A 12,783-nucleotide genomic window follows, 5' to 3' on the forward strand; every position below is an offset into this window, starting at 1 on the left:
TAAAATTAGAAATTTTACTTTGCAGGTCTATAAAACAGTGGAGGCCAACACAATAATTTTTAATAAATAAATAAGGTGAGAATTGCATTAGATTGTCAAGTGCAAAATTTCTGAAGATTTGGTAACTGTGATAGTTTATGTCTAGTTGTCCCACCAAAGCCTCATGTGGTCATTGAAGTGGCTTCTAGATTTTCTGATTATTTCATGATCCAATGCTGGAATTATGACTGTGAGTGCCACATCCACTCTGGTGCATACAGCTTGAATATAATATAAGCAGGAGCTTTTTAAAGAGGTTGCTGGGCGCCTCATCTGCTGCTCCTCCCTTTGCTCTTTGCTATTTTCTGTTGCCATGAACATTGTCCCCCTGTTCCATGTGCCACTCTGCACATGGTAATGTATAAAACTGCCTCAGAACTGGCTAGAAAAATAGGTATCCCAAATAACTGCTGGATTCTTTTTTTTTTTTTGTGGTACCAGGCATTGAACTTAGGATCTTATGCTTGCCAGGCAAGCTCGTATTCCACTGAGCTATCTCCCCAGTGCCCCACTCCCCTGGACTCTTTTTTTACTTTTTATTTTTTTATTTTATTATTTTATTTTTTTTGGTGGAACTCAAGCCCTTGCGCTTGCCAGGGAAGTGCTTATTTGAGTCATCTCCCCGACCCCATCCGGACTCTTGATCTTAGAAAATCATATATTTTTTTCTATATGATTTTTATATTTTTCTATATTTATTTCTATACAGAATAAAGCATTTCTCCAAGGCTTTTCCTTAGTATTTATGCTAAAAGACACAATAATTTTTGATTTTTTATAGAAAAATAACTTTGCAGCCAAATAAAGTTTTTATACAAACTGTTAAAATCTAAATATTAGGTAGTCATGAACAAATCATAGAATAATTTTCATTCATCTTAGTATAATTATAGGTAATGATCACAACAGCAGTAGCCACCAAAAACAAGAATTCCCACTTACTGAGCACTATATAAAGTTGTTTCAGCATACTTCAACTCTTTGAGCCAGAAAGATTAGTGTCTCAGTTCTTCATTTTAAATCATTATGAATCAGAAATACTAAAAATCCAGGCCAGCCAACTAGCTCAACAGATTAAAGCACTTGCAAGCAGGCACAAGGGCCAGGGCTTCAATTCCCGGGCCTGCCATGCTGGCCCCGCCTGCGAAGCACGCTGAGATGGCAATTGAGACTGGGCATGGGGGTACAAACCTGTAATCTCAGCTCTTTGGGGGCTGCAAACAGGCAGACCACTACGAATCTGATCCAGTATTGAGACTCTCTACACCCTGTAGACCCTTCACTAAAATACAAAAAAAAAAACAACCAACCTAAATATCTTGCTCAAAATTAGGTCATACTTTATTATCTACTCTAATGAAAATTATTTTTTGAATTTTATAATAACTTCAAATTACTTTCACTGTTTTTAATCCCACTTGACACAAGTCATCATTAGCATAGACTGATGCGTTATACAACAAAAGGTTGGTGCTCATTAAAAACCAAATATTTGATTTATGTGTTTGAATAATTTTTCCATTATGAAATAGTAGCAGAAGAGTTCTTTCATAATATCCTCCACAGTATATGATTTCTGCATACTCAGAGAAAAATATGATTTCTCTATTTCATTCTAGGAAATAATTGAATTTCTTATTCTCAAATTGCTGTATCAAATAATGGCCATATTTCTTTCTCCTTTCAAACAGCCACATTTTGTTTTTAATTTCTTTTTTTCCTAAGGGTCTTTTGGGAGGTTATACTACTTCTGGTCTAACTACTCTCTCCCTCTCTCCGGAAAGGGATTGAAAGAACATGTATCCATCAAAATACTGGAAAGTAGCAGAAGAACACAAAGGTCTTATTTTACTGAGTCAGAAAGACTAAAAATTAGTGGAAACATCACAGTGCATCTTTACAGCCATTTTTATTTACCCTCATTACACTAGGTTTTGCAAAGGTAGTAGGTAGTTACAATAGATGATGAAAAGTTCGTTGGTCTAGAAAAGACACCCTTTGATAAAACTAATCTTAACTGTGATAAGAAAGAAGAGATGGAATAAATCTAAAATTATAGGGATGAGAAGCACAAATGAAGAAAACTACTAAACAATGGATAAAAGAAAAAAATTAATCCATGGGTAAGTTCATTAATTAATAGTATTCATTCATTGGAGCTTGTTGGACTACCTAAGCAGCCTTGGTATGAAAGCTGTATTTATTAGCTGAAATCCTGCTGTATCAAGAGATTAATAATGCCAATACTTGTGTTACAATATTTTGATAATCAACAAAATAATAATAGGGCTGGGGAGATAGCTCAGCGGTCTAAGCACCTGGCTGGCAGGTACAAGTATCTGGGTTCAGTCCCCAATACTGCATGTCTTGCAGGCCCCAGAATCCAGTGCGTGCTGTGCTGGCCACCAAAACTGTGTATGGTAGTGTGTGCCTATAATTCCAGCTCTGAGGAGGCTGAGACAGGAAGGTCACTACAGTCTGGGCTACTTAGTGAGATCCTGTACCTAATAGATTTAAAAAAATTAAAGTATATGCATAATAATGAAACTCTCACTGCATAATGGAATATTTTGACTGAGGCTAATAAATGTTTAAATCCCTAGCTTTAGGTAAGTTTTATCTTCAAATATAAGTGGTAATGCTTACATTAGGAATGCCATCTAGCCAAATCTTGGACAAAATCAAGATGCCTGTCACCTGAGGAATGGATGAAAAAGATGTGGTATTTTTATACAATGGAGTATTACTCAGCTATAAAGAATGACAAACTGCAAGCCTTTATATTGAAGTGGATGCCACTTGAACATATACTCATAAGTGAAATAAAACTAGACACACATGTGTAAATATCATATAGTTTCCCTAATATAAGAACTCAAAAGAAGAAATACAAATAGAAAGGTATAATACAAGTAAAAGGAAAGCAAGGACTAGAGGATTAATTAGGAGAGGGAAAGAAGAAGAGCTAGGAAACATAACAGTGACAAGCCATACATTTATATGTAGAAGATGGGCAAGGCAATGATCCTGAGAATCTTCAGAAGATTTTTGAATCTAGCAGTTAATTGGAAAGATTTTCACCCTGACTAACTATATATACTGACACCTGTGAACTAAGCAACTGCACTGCAGATGGTAATCTGTAATAGTAGGTTCATGCTTGGAGTGCCTGTCATTCTGGTCTTCTGAATACGGGCTGCTTGTCATGACATGCCAGTTGCTGCTGTGCTGTCTCTCGGGTAGATGATTGTTCAAAAAGAAGGGGGTGGTGAATGAAAGCAGGAGACATTAAAAGAAATGTTGTGGGACTCTCCTGCTTCAAGGTTGTATATGGTTAGATTTCTGGACTTAAGTGTAAACATAAGAATTGTATAGTTCTTTATGCTTACTTTTAAAATGTATTTTAATTTTTAAATGTTTTTGCATCATATTCTATAAGGACTTAAAGTTCAACATATTAATACTTGATGAAAAATATCACAATAAATGATTGAATATAACATGTTAGAAAATTATAGCACAGAAGACAGGAAGCAAAACTAGCACGCTGTGCTGCTTCGTTTCTTCAGGTTGGCCAGTTGATCTTGTCCATGTTTTCTCCCTTGCAAAGCGTCATCTGGTGACTGGCTTAGTCCCCTCCTGACGAGTGCATGGGCTGGCACTATTGATAGAGCAGACAGAAGGAGGAAAGATGGAGTTGAGCGTTAACACGAGTAGACTCAATTTTGAGTCACCTGTAACCATAAAGAATCCATGGAATACTTACCTGGCAGGGGAGATGCCGCTATGGCGAAAGTGGTTTTCCCAGGGTGAGGCTTATCCAATACTCCATATAAGTATTGTGCTCCAAATGTGCTGACCCCTGCCCAAATGCTGACTTCCCCAAATATAGGAAGCTTGACTGTATAATTTGTGGTAGTGGGGGACTGTGTTTGCACTTTCACCTGTTAAAAAAAAAAATCCGTGAAGAGTTTCCAAGATTTAACTAGAACAAATTGCACTGCTATAAACATGGGTCACGTGTATCTCTGTGATATGACGTTTTCAGTTCTTCTGAAAAAGGGGAATATCTGGGTTGAATGAGACTTCTGATCCCAGTTTTTTGAGGAATCTCCACACTGATGCCCATAAACTAAGGAAGGGATTAAAATGATGTGGTATTTTTATACAATGGAGTGTTTCTCAGCTATGAAGGAAGATAAACTCGTGACTTCTATAGGTAAATGGATACACTAGAGACCATGTTATTAAGTGAAATAAACAGACCCACATGTGTAGATATTGTATTGTCTCCCTAGTGTGAGAGGCTGATAGAGTAAATAAAATCTGAATGGTACAATAGATAGTGTGAAAGGGAAAGAAACTGCTCAAAAGGAAAAAAAACAACTGGGATGAGAAAAAGCAGAAAAGAAAAAAGGAAACTAAATGTATACACAAGATAGCTATGATCTACTAATTAACTCATTTCTATTGGTTTATTGGCAGGAACAGTTAATGCTTATTTTTTGACCAATTTTATATGCTTATATTTGGTATTCAACTAGTCTGACGACAGCAATATGTAACATAGCAACCACTGCTCAATTCCTATCATCTTATTTTTTGAAAGTCCTTTCTTTCTTTCTTTCTTTCTTTCTTTCTTTCTTTCTTTCTTTCTTTCTTTCTTTCTTTCTTTCTTCTTTCTTTCTTTCTTTCTTTCTCTTTTTCTTTCTCTCTTTCTTTCTTTCTCTCTTATTTTCTTCCTTTTTTTGTATTCTCTTAAAAATTTAAAAAAAAAAATCCATGGTGATCTGCTGAAAGAACTAAACACAGGCAAGAAAGGAAGACCATGCAGAGGTGAAGGAAGAGGCCACGCCAGAAGCCCGTGGAGCACGTGCGTGCCAAGGCGCTGCGACGGTGCGGAGCAGCCCTGGAAACCAAAGCACAGCAGAGAAGATGCTGACGGGCCGCGTGGGACTTCGGACCCCGAGTCATGGGTGTTTTATTCTGTACTTTTACTTCTAAGGACGTTATTGTTAAGAGCAGTTTTAGGGCCACACCGAAGTTGGAGGAAATTGAATTCCGGTGGACCCCCCAACTCGTACACGCATCGTTCCCTCATAATCACCGTCCCGCCTTGGTGGTGCGAGTGGTGAAACTACACTGACAAATCGCAGTCACCCGAAGTTCAGAGTTTACACCAAAGCTCACTATTGATATTTTATAGCCAGGTTTTGACAGTGTATAATGACATGTGTGTAACATTACAGTGTCAAACCGATTTTTACTGCCCTAAAAGTATCACGCGTTCTGTTGATAATTCATCCCTCTTCTCAAATCCCTGCAAATGCAAATCTTACAATTCTTACAATTCTACACTTATTCATTTTTCAGACTATTGAAAAGTTAGAATAAAATAACTTGCAGCGTTTTATATTAGCTTTAGTCACATAGTTGTATGCTTTAAAAATTCCTCCATCTTTTACATTTTTACTTGATACATTGACAAGTTAGGATCCTCAACCTAGTTAGGACCCTCCACCTCACTCCAAGGTTCACTTCCTTTTGGCCCTGAGTGGGGGCCAAAACCAAAGAACAGGTCAAAAGACTCCACAGAAACTCTCCTTTTGTTGACATCAAAAGTCCTCCACAAATTGGGTAGCCCTGCTAAGATTAGCTCTCCCTCAGCTGTTCTAGCCCACAAATATCCTCCCCTAAAAATGCTATAAAATCCTCTGTCCCCTTTTATTCACTGCTGTCTTGGTCCACTAGACAGCCAGCCTGCTTGCTCCTACCTCCAATTAAATCTTCTTCTCATATCAGGATGCCCGGTATGGTCAATTTCATGGGTTCATACCTAACATACACAAAACATAAAAGTTGTAACATATAAATGTGTACATATGATGTTCAATACATATGCACATTGCATAATGATTAAATCAAGTTATAGATTTTTCTGCTGAAATATTCAACTTTTCTTCCTGGCAAAAATGTCTTTCAACTGCTTAGGCAGAGCATAGTGGCCTGGGTTTGATCTCCAGCCATGCTGTGCTAGCCCCACCCTGGGGCATGCTGAAAGGCCATTGAGACTGGGTGTGGTGGTCCTCACCTGTAATCCCATTTCTTGGGAGGCTGAAAGCAGGAGAATCACTACAAGTCTGCTCTACATAGTGAGACCCTGTATACCTTGCAGACCCTGTACCAAATACATAAAAAAGGATGTCTTTCAAGAGTGGGAGAGATAGCTCAGCAATCTAAAGTGCCTGCTTAGGCAAGCTTAGAGAAGTGCACAAGGACCATGGTTCAATCTCCAGCACCACATGCAGTACCAGCCCCACCCCCAGGGTGGGCTGAGCTGGCCACACACACACACAAAAATGTCTTTTAAAATCATTTGTCTAGATTTTAGAAGTAGACAGTACATAATTGTTACCAAGTCACTGTGCTGTGTACTAGTGCCCTGAGCTTCTTGTCTCTTTTTTAATAGAAATTTAGAACTATTTGACCAAACTCACCTCACCCCTTCCCTGCCTTACACACTCCTGGCCTCTGATAACTACCATGCTATTCTCAAGTTCTATAACATCAACTCATTTAAGTTCCTCAGATAAGTGAGATCATGCTATCCTTATCTATGACCTATATTTTGTGGAAGCACATTCTTTGCATGTCTAATTGTTCAGTGTTATGAAAGGATGTTGAGTGATTTTACATCAATTCTGACAACTGCATAGTTTTCAGCCCTTCGTTCTCTTTGTATGGTCTCTTGCCTTGATTGATCTGCTTATATCGAACTATCCTTATGAGTCGCACTTGCTCATAGTTAATAAATTTAAATATTTTAAAAATATCTTTAATCCTTTAAATATCTCATTGCATTTGGTTTGGTAGTATTGTGTTTATGATCATCAAATATATTGGCTTTTACTTTTATTTTTGTGTGTGACTTTTTCTGGTTTTATTATCAAGGTCATCCTTGCCTTCCAGAACATATCAGGAAGTATTCATTCATGTATTATTTTAGGAATAACTTATGGAGAATTGGCATTAGTTCTGATGTAGATGTTGGGTCGAATTGAGTAGTTGAGCAACCTAATCCAGGGCTTTTCTTTGACGGGAAGCTTTTCGTTATCCATTCAATCCTGTTGCTTATTATTCATCTGTTCAGGTTTTCTATTTCTTTATGATTCAATCTTGGAATTTGAATGCATGGAGGAATTTATCTATTTCTTTTACATTATCAAACTGGCTGGCACATAGTTGACCACAATAATTGCTAATGAACTTAGCATTTCCATATTGTCAGTTATAATCATTACTGTTTCAAGTCTGATTTTATTTTCTGGAGTCTTCTCACATTTAATAATTAATGCTTCAATCCCTGGTTCCACAAAAAAAAAAAAAAAAAAAAAAAAAAGAATTAATGTAGTCTGTTTACTTTCGTAAAGAATCAGCTTGTTGCTTCTTGATTCTTTGCATTCCTTTAGTCTCCATTTATTTATTTATGTGCTGATTGTCATCATTACTTTTCTTGAACTAATTTCTATTTCAGTTTGTTCTTATTTATCTAGTCCCTTGAGACACTGATACAGTGTTTCTACTCTTTTGATGTGAGCATTAATTACTATAAATTTCCTTTTTAGTCTAGCTTCTGTGTCCCATAGGTTTTGGTGTGTTTTGTTTCCATTTTTACTTGTTTCAAGAAATTTGTTAAATTCTTTCTTCATTTTTTCCCTTTGATCCACTAATTGTTCAAAAATACTTAATTCTCAAGCATTTGTGTGGCTCTGCCATTTTTTTTCCTTGTTACTAATTCCTAGCATTATTGCCTTATGGTCAGAAAGATACACAGTATGACTTCAACTTTTTAATTAGTTGAGACTTGCTTTGTGGCCTATTCAATATTCTATACTGAAGAGTATCCTATATGTCCTGGACACATTGTACAGTTGAATAGAATGTTCTGCAGATGTCTATTAAACCTATCTGTACAAGGGAGAAATACAGGGAAGAACTCTCCTGTATCTTTGTTAACTTTTGGTCTGACTGTTCATTGCTGAAAGTAGCGTGTTATTTATTTGAGTTTGAAAATTCCTCTTAGTATTACTTGTAAAACAGGTTTGATAGATGTATATTTTTCCAGCTTTGCATTTCTGGAAAACAAATTTTATCTCTTCCTTATTTCTTAGACTGCCTTGCGAGTAGCGCATCCTCTGTCAACAGCTTTCTCCTATCAATGTTGTAACAATTCCATGTCACTCTCTCATTCTATATTTCCTAAGAAGTTAACTATTGGGCAGATTATTTCTTTTCCAGTGTTCCCTTGAGTAACTTCTCTCTTTTGTCTGTGAGCACTGGATTAGAAGATATCTTGGGTAGAGTTGAGTGAGTTATAGATGACTGATAACATTTATTTTTTGTGTCCCTAAATGTTTGCATCCTTTTCTAGGTTTAGAGATTTCTGTTAATATTTTTTAAAATAATCTTTCTACACATTTAAAATTCTCTAGTCTTTCTCTTTTTAATTAATTTTATTGAGAAAGAAATAGCAATGAGACAGTTTCAAAACAGGTTAGTAGGACAGTTACAATAATTAATACATTGCATATTGTTTTCTTAATAGTAGTTATTCATAGTACAGGATGCAGACATGATACCTTGTCTAAACACTATTAGTACAAATCTTTCTTCTCATTGAACTAAGAGAAAGTAGCTGTATATCTATCCTAACTATTTTGTATATACATATGTGTGTGTGTTTCACTACAAAATGATCCTTCATAAAAGTAAAGCCGTATTAACATGCTGACATCTCTAGTCTTTCTTGAATACCAATATACCAAGTATTTGTTGTTTTCATCTATCCCAACTTTCCCAGAAGTATTTTTCATTTCTTTCTTCCAATTTGCAAACTGTGTTTATATTTTTAATTAATTAATTAATTAAGCTGGTACATTGTCTCAATATGCAGCTCAGGCTCCTAGTGCTCCTCTTGTCTCAGCCTCCCCAGTGCTGGGATTACAGACATATGCCACCACACCCAGTTTCAGTGCCTGTTACTTCGAGTCTGGGGTTCTGGGGCCAGCACGGCATGCTGTACAGGGGATCAAATCCAGGTGTTTGTGCTTACCAGGCAGGTGCTTAGAGAGCTGAGCTATGTCCCCAGTCTAAACTGTGTATATTTAAACGTCCTATCACTGAGTTCACTAAGCTTCTTTTGATGTGATCTGTATTTCTATTGATACCTTCTAATTTTTAATTTCAGACTGTCTTTTTCAGCTCAAGAATTTTAATTAAATTTTTAATTGCTTCCATCTCCTTAAACTTCTCTGTTAGAGTTCCTTACTTCCTTGGTGCTCACTGAGTTTCCTTACAGAAGCTTTTTAAATGTCCACCTGAGGGTTACCTAGTACTGATCACTGCCTAATTTATGGTGTCTTACCTGAAGCACTGGGCCAGATCATAGCTTCCAGAAAATTCTTGATGCTTATTGTCATGGGCTGTATTCTGAACACTGAAGGTCAGGTAGTTATTACAGATTTCCTATTATGACATTTGAGCCTCTAGAGGTAACTATATATTCATAAAACTTCATGGTTATATTAATAAAGATAGAGGATATGGAGAGAAGAAGCATGAAAAAAGATTAAATTTGGAAAAATTGGGCAATCAAAGAAACAAGGTGAGAAAATTAAATGATCCTATTAAGGAGTAAAAGGAAATGAGTAGCATCAGGTAAAAGTAACAGAAAAGGGGTTTGATCCCCAGTACCACATGCCATGCTGGTTGTGCCCCCAGGTGCTCTGAGCAGGGTGACCAAGTTCAGGCGTGGTGGTGCACGCCTGTAATCCCAGGGCTGGGGAGGCTGAAAACAGGAGGATCACTACAAGTCCGAGCTGCATAGTGAAACCCTGTACCAAATACTTAACTTTTTTTTAAAAAAAAGTAATAGAAAAGAATAATAAAAAAGGAGAAAAAAGAAGAGCAATAGAGCGTAAACTAAATGACAAATTAATAATACAGGAAAAATTAAATGAAAGCAAAGGCAAAAAGAAACAATAAATAAAAAAGAAAAGAAAATGCAAAAGGCTTCAATAAAACCCTGAAAAAGAGAGAAAGAGAAAGAGAGAAAAAGAAAAACCCACTAAGCCACTGTATTTCCAAGTGGATTTTTTTTTTCTCAATTAGTGGGTTGTCTTACCACTCTGTTAGCAATTTATTTTGCTGTACAGAAGTTTTAATAGGACAAAGTGCAAGTTGCTGATTTTTTTAATAGTATTTCCATGCAATCAGGGTTTTGTTCTTGAAACAATCTTTGCCTACACCTCTGTCTTTAAAAGTTCTACCTATTCTCTACTCCAGTAGATTTCTGTCTTAATGTTTAGATCTTTTATCTGTTTCTATTTTAGTTTGGTGCATGGTGAGAGACATGGGTGTAGTTTTAGTCTTTACTCTTGGTTGCTTTCCAGGACTTTCGGTCTTGGAACCAGGCAGTTTGATCTTCTCAAACTTTTCTTGTCCGTCTGCCTGCTGCCCGCGCCTGCCCCCAAGGCCCCTCAGTCTGTATACACAAGACTGTTTCAGATGTCCAAGCAAAGCTTCACCTCTGCTTAAGTTGGCAAACAGAAAAGCAACCAAACCACCGGTCTCCGCGGGATGTAGGCGGCAGCGTAGAGCACTGCTGGACCCTGTGCGGTCAGATCCAGCCAAAAACACGCCCACCAGGCCTAGCTGACGCCATGAAGCTGATGCCCATTCAGTACTTCCGGGGCTGGCTTGAACTCAGAAGATCAATGCCCAGCCCTCACTCCTCCGCATCTCTCTCCCGTGGATCACACTCAGTCACTGCGTAGGGTGACACTGCAGATCCTAGAGTATTGCTGCAATGTAGTTCTGCCCCATTAATTTTCCCTAAACTGTGCTGATTAAACTCTCAGTGGCACTACAGCACCACTGCCCTGGATTTCTTATCCAACTCTATCTTGAAATGAAGAGGTAAAGCCCCAGTGTTTCTGCAGTTTACAGCATAGTGGACTTTTCTTGGGCTATCTCTGTTGGCTTATCTGTTATTTCTCCCTGAAGCCACTGAGTCTTCAGAGCTTACCTTCTCTCCGTGGGCACTGGGCTCATCCACCATCAGGTGCCCCGGTTGGTCATCGTCTCTGTAGCCCCGTGACAAGGGAAACCAAAAGGCAAAGCCAGCTAGGAGTTGGAAGTTTGATGGGCCTAGTTGTTGGGGGTTCACAAGCCACGTTGGGCCCCCTGTCCTGTCACATTGCCTTAGCACAGCTGAATTTGCATCACACTGCCATGAGCTGGTCAATTTCAGATTTTCCATATCAGTGATTGTCCTGATTGGAATATATGTGCTTCCTCTAAAATTTCTGTTGAAATACAATCCCCAGGGCAATAGTTTTAAAAGGTAGACACTTTAGAATGAAAGAACTTGGCCTATAAGGACAGTACTTCTGGATTTAAACAACCATGAGATTAGTTCTTTATAAAGAATTGGAGGACCTCGGCAGGGCCATTTTGTTCTCTCACCTCATGCATCCTGTGGGAAACACTGTTCCTTTCTTTGAAAATGCATCAATTGGGCCGGCCAAATAGCTCAGTGGATTAAAGCACCTGCAAGGAGGCCCAGGGGCAAGGGGTTCCATCTCTAGGCCTGCCGTTCTGGCCCTGCTCCTGGGATCCGCTGAGTCAGCAATTGAGACTGGGCGTGATGGCACACACCTGTAATCCCAGCACTTGGAAGGCCGTAAACAGGTGGATCACTATGAGTCCAATATAGTAGTGAGACCCTGAACACCTTGTATACCCTTCCCTAAAATACACACGCACACAAAATAGAAAGAAAATGCAGCAATCACATAATATCTTAAAGCAAAGACCAGATGCTCTTGTGGTCCAGCACTGGCATCTTGCTGTGGATTCTGCAGCTCCAGCCTCCAGACCTGTGAGAAAAATATCAGTAACTGAGCCTCCTGTCATTTGTTATAGCAACAAGAACAGACTAAAATAACATCACCTGAGAACAAAAAAAAATTCATAGTATAATTACAGTTCAGGAATTGTGATGCCTTCTGCTTTGCCTTTGTTCTTCTTTTTCTATTGCAGTCAATATTAAGTTATCTGTTTGAGTTAAATTTCTTTTTTTTTTTTTTCTTTTTTTTTTTTGCGGAACTGGAGATTGAACTCAGGCACTTGCGCTTGCCAGGGAAGCGCTTATTCCACTGAGCCATCTCCCCAGCCCCATTAATCTCTTTTTCTAATGTAAGAATTCACCACTATAAGTTTTGCTCCTTGGACTGCTTTCCCATATGTTTCAATAATTATATCAGCATTGCATTCAATTGTAGATAGTTTGATTTTCTCTTTAATTTTGTCTGTCACCTGCCGGTGGTTCAGTAAGATTTTTTAGATTTCCAGGTATTTATAGAGTTTTTTGATATTTCTTTTGTTGACTTTCAGCTTCATTGCATGATAGTCTAATAATAAGCATGGGATAAATTCAGTTCCTCTACATTTACTTAAGCATTTTCTATGGGCCAATATATGGTCTATTTTGGAGAACATCCTATGTGCAGCTGAAAAGGATGTATGCTCTGATGTTGGGGCTGGAATACTCTTTATTTTTAAATTTTTTTTAAAATTTTTTATTTTTGGCAGAACTGGGGATTGAACTCAGGCCCTTGCACTTGCCAGAGAAGCGCTTATTTCACTAAGCCATCTCCCTGGCCCCTTGGAATACTCTTTAGA

At 37.9% G+C, this 12,783-nt stretch overlaps 2 pseudogenes; one reads left to right on the top strand and one right to left on the bottom strand.

The window, feature by feature from the left end:
* The window catches only part of LOC101561431, a 17,405-nt pseudogene extending 6,046 nt beyond the window's left edge, over positions 1-11,359 (bottom strand).
* On the top strand, positions 3,798-3,986 carry LOC111815191 (annotated as a pseudogene).
* Positions 11,360-12,783: the final 1,424 nt, after the last annotated feature.

The sequence above is a fragment of the Octodon degus genome, unplaced genomic scaffold (assembly GCF_000260255.1).
Source record: "Octodon degus isolate 3935 unplaced genomic scaffold, OctDeg1.0 scaffold00001, whole genome shotgun sequence".
Classification (NCBI taxonomy): Eukaryota; Metazoa; Chordata; class Mammalia; order Rodentia; family Octodontidae; genus Octodon; species Octodon degus.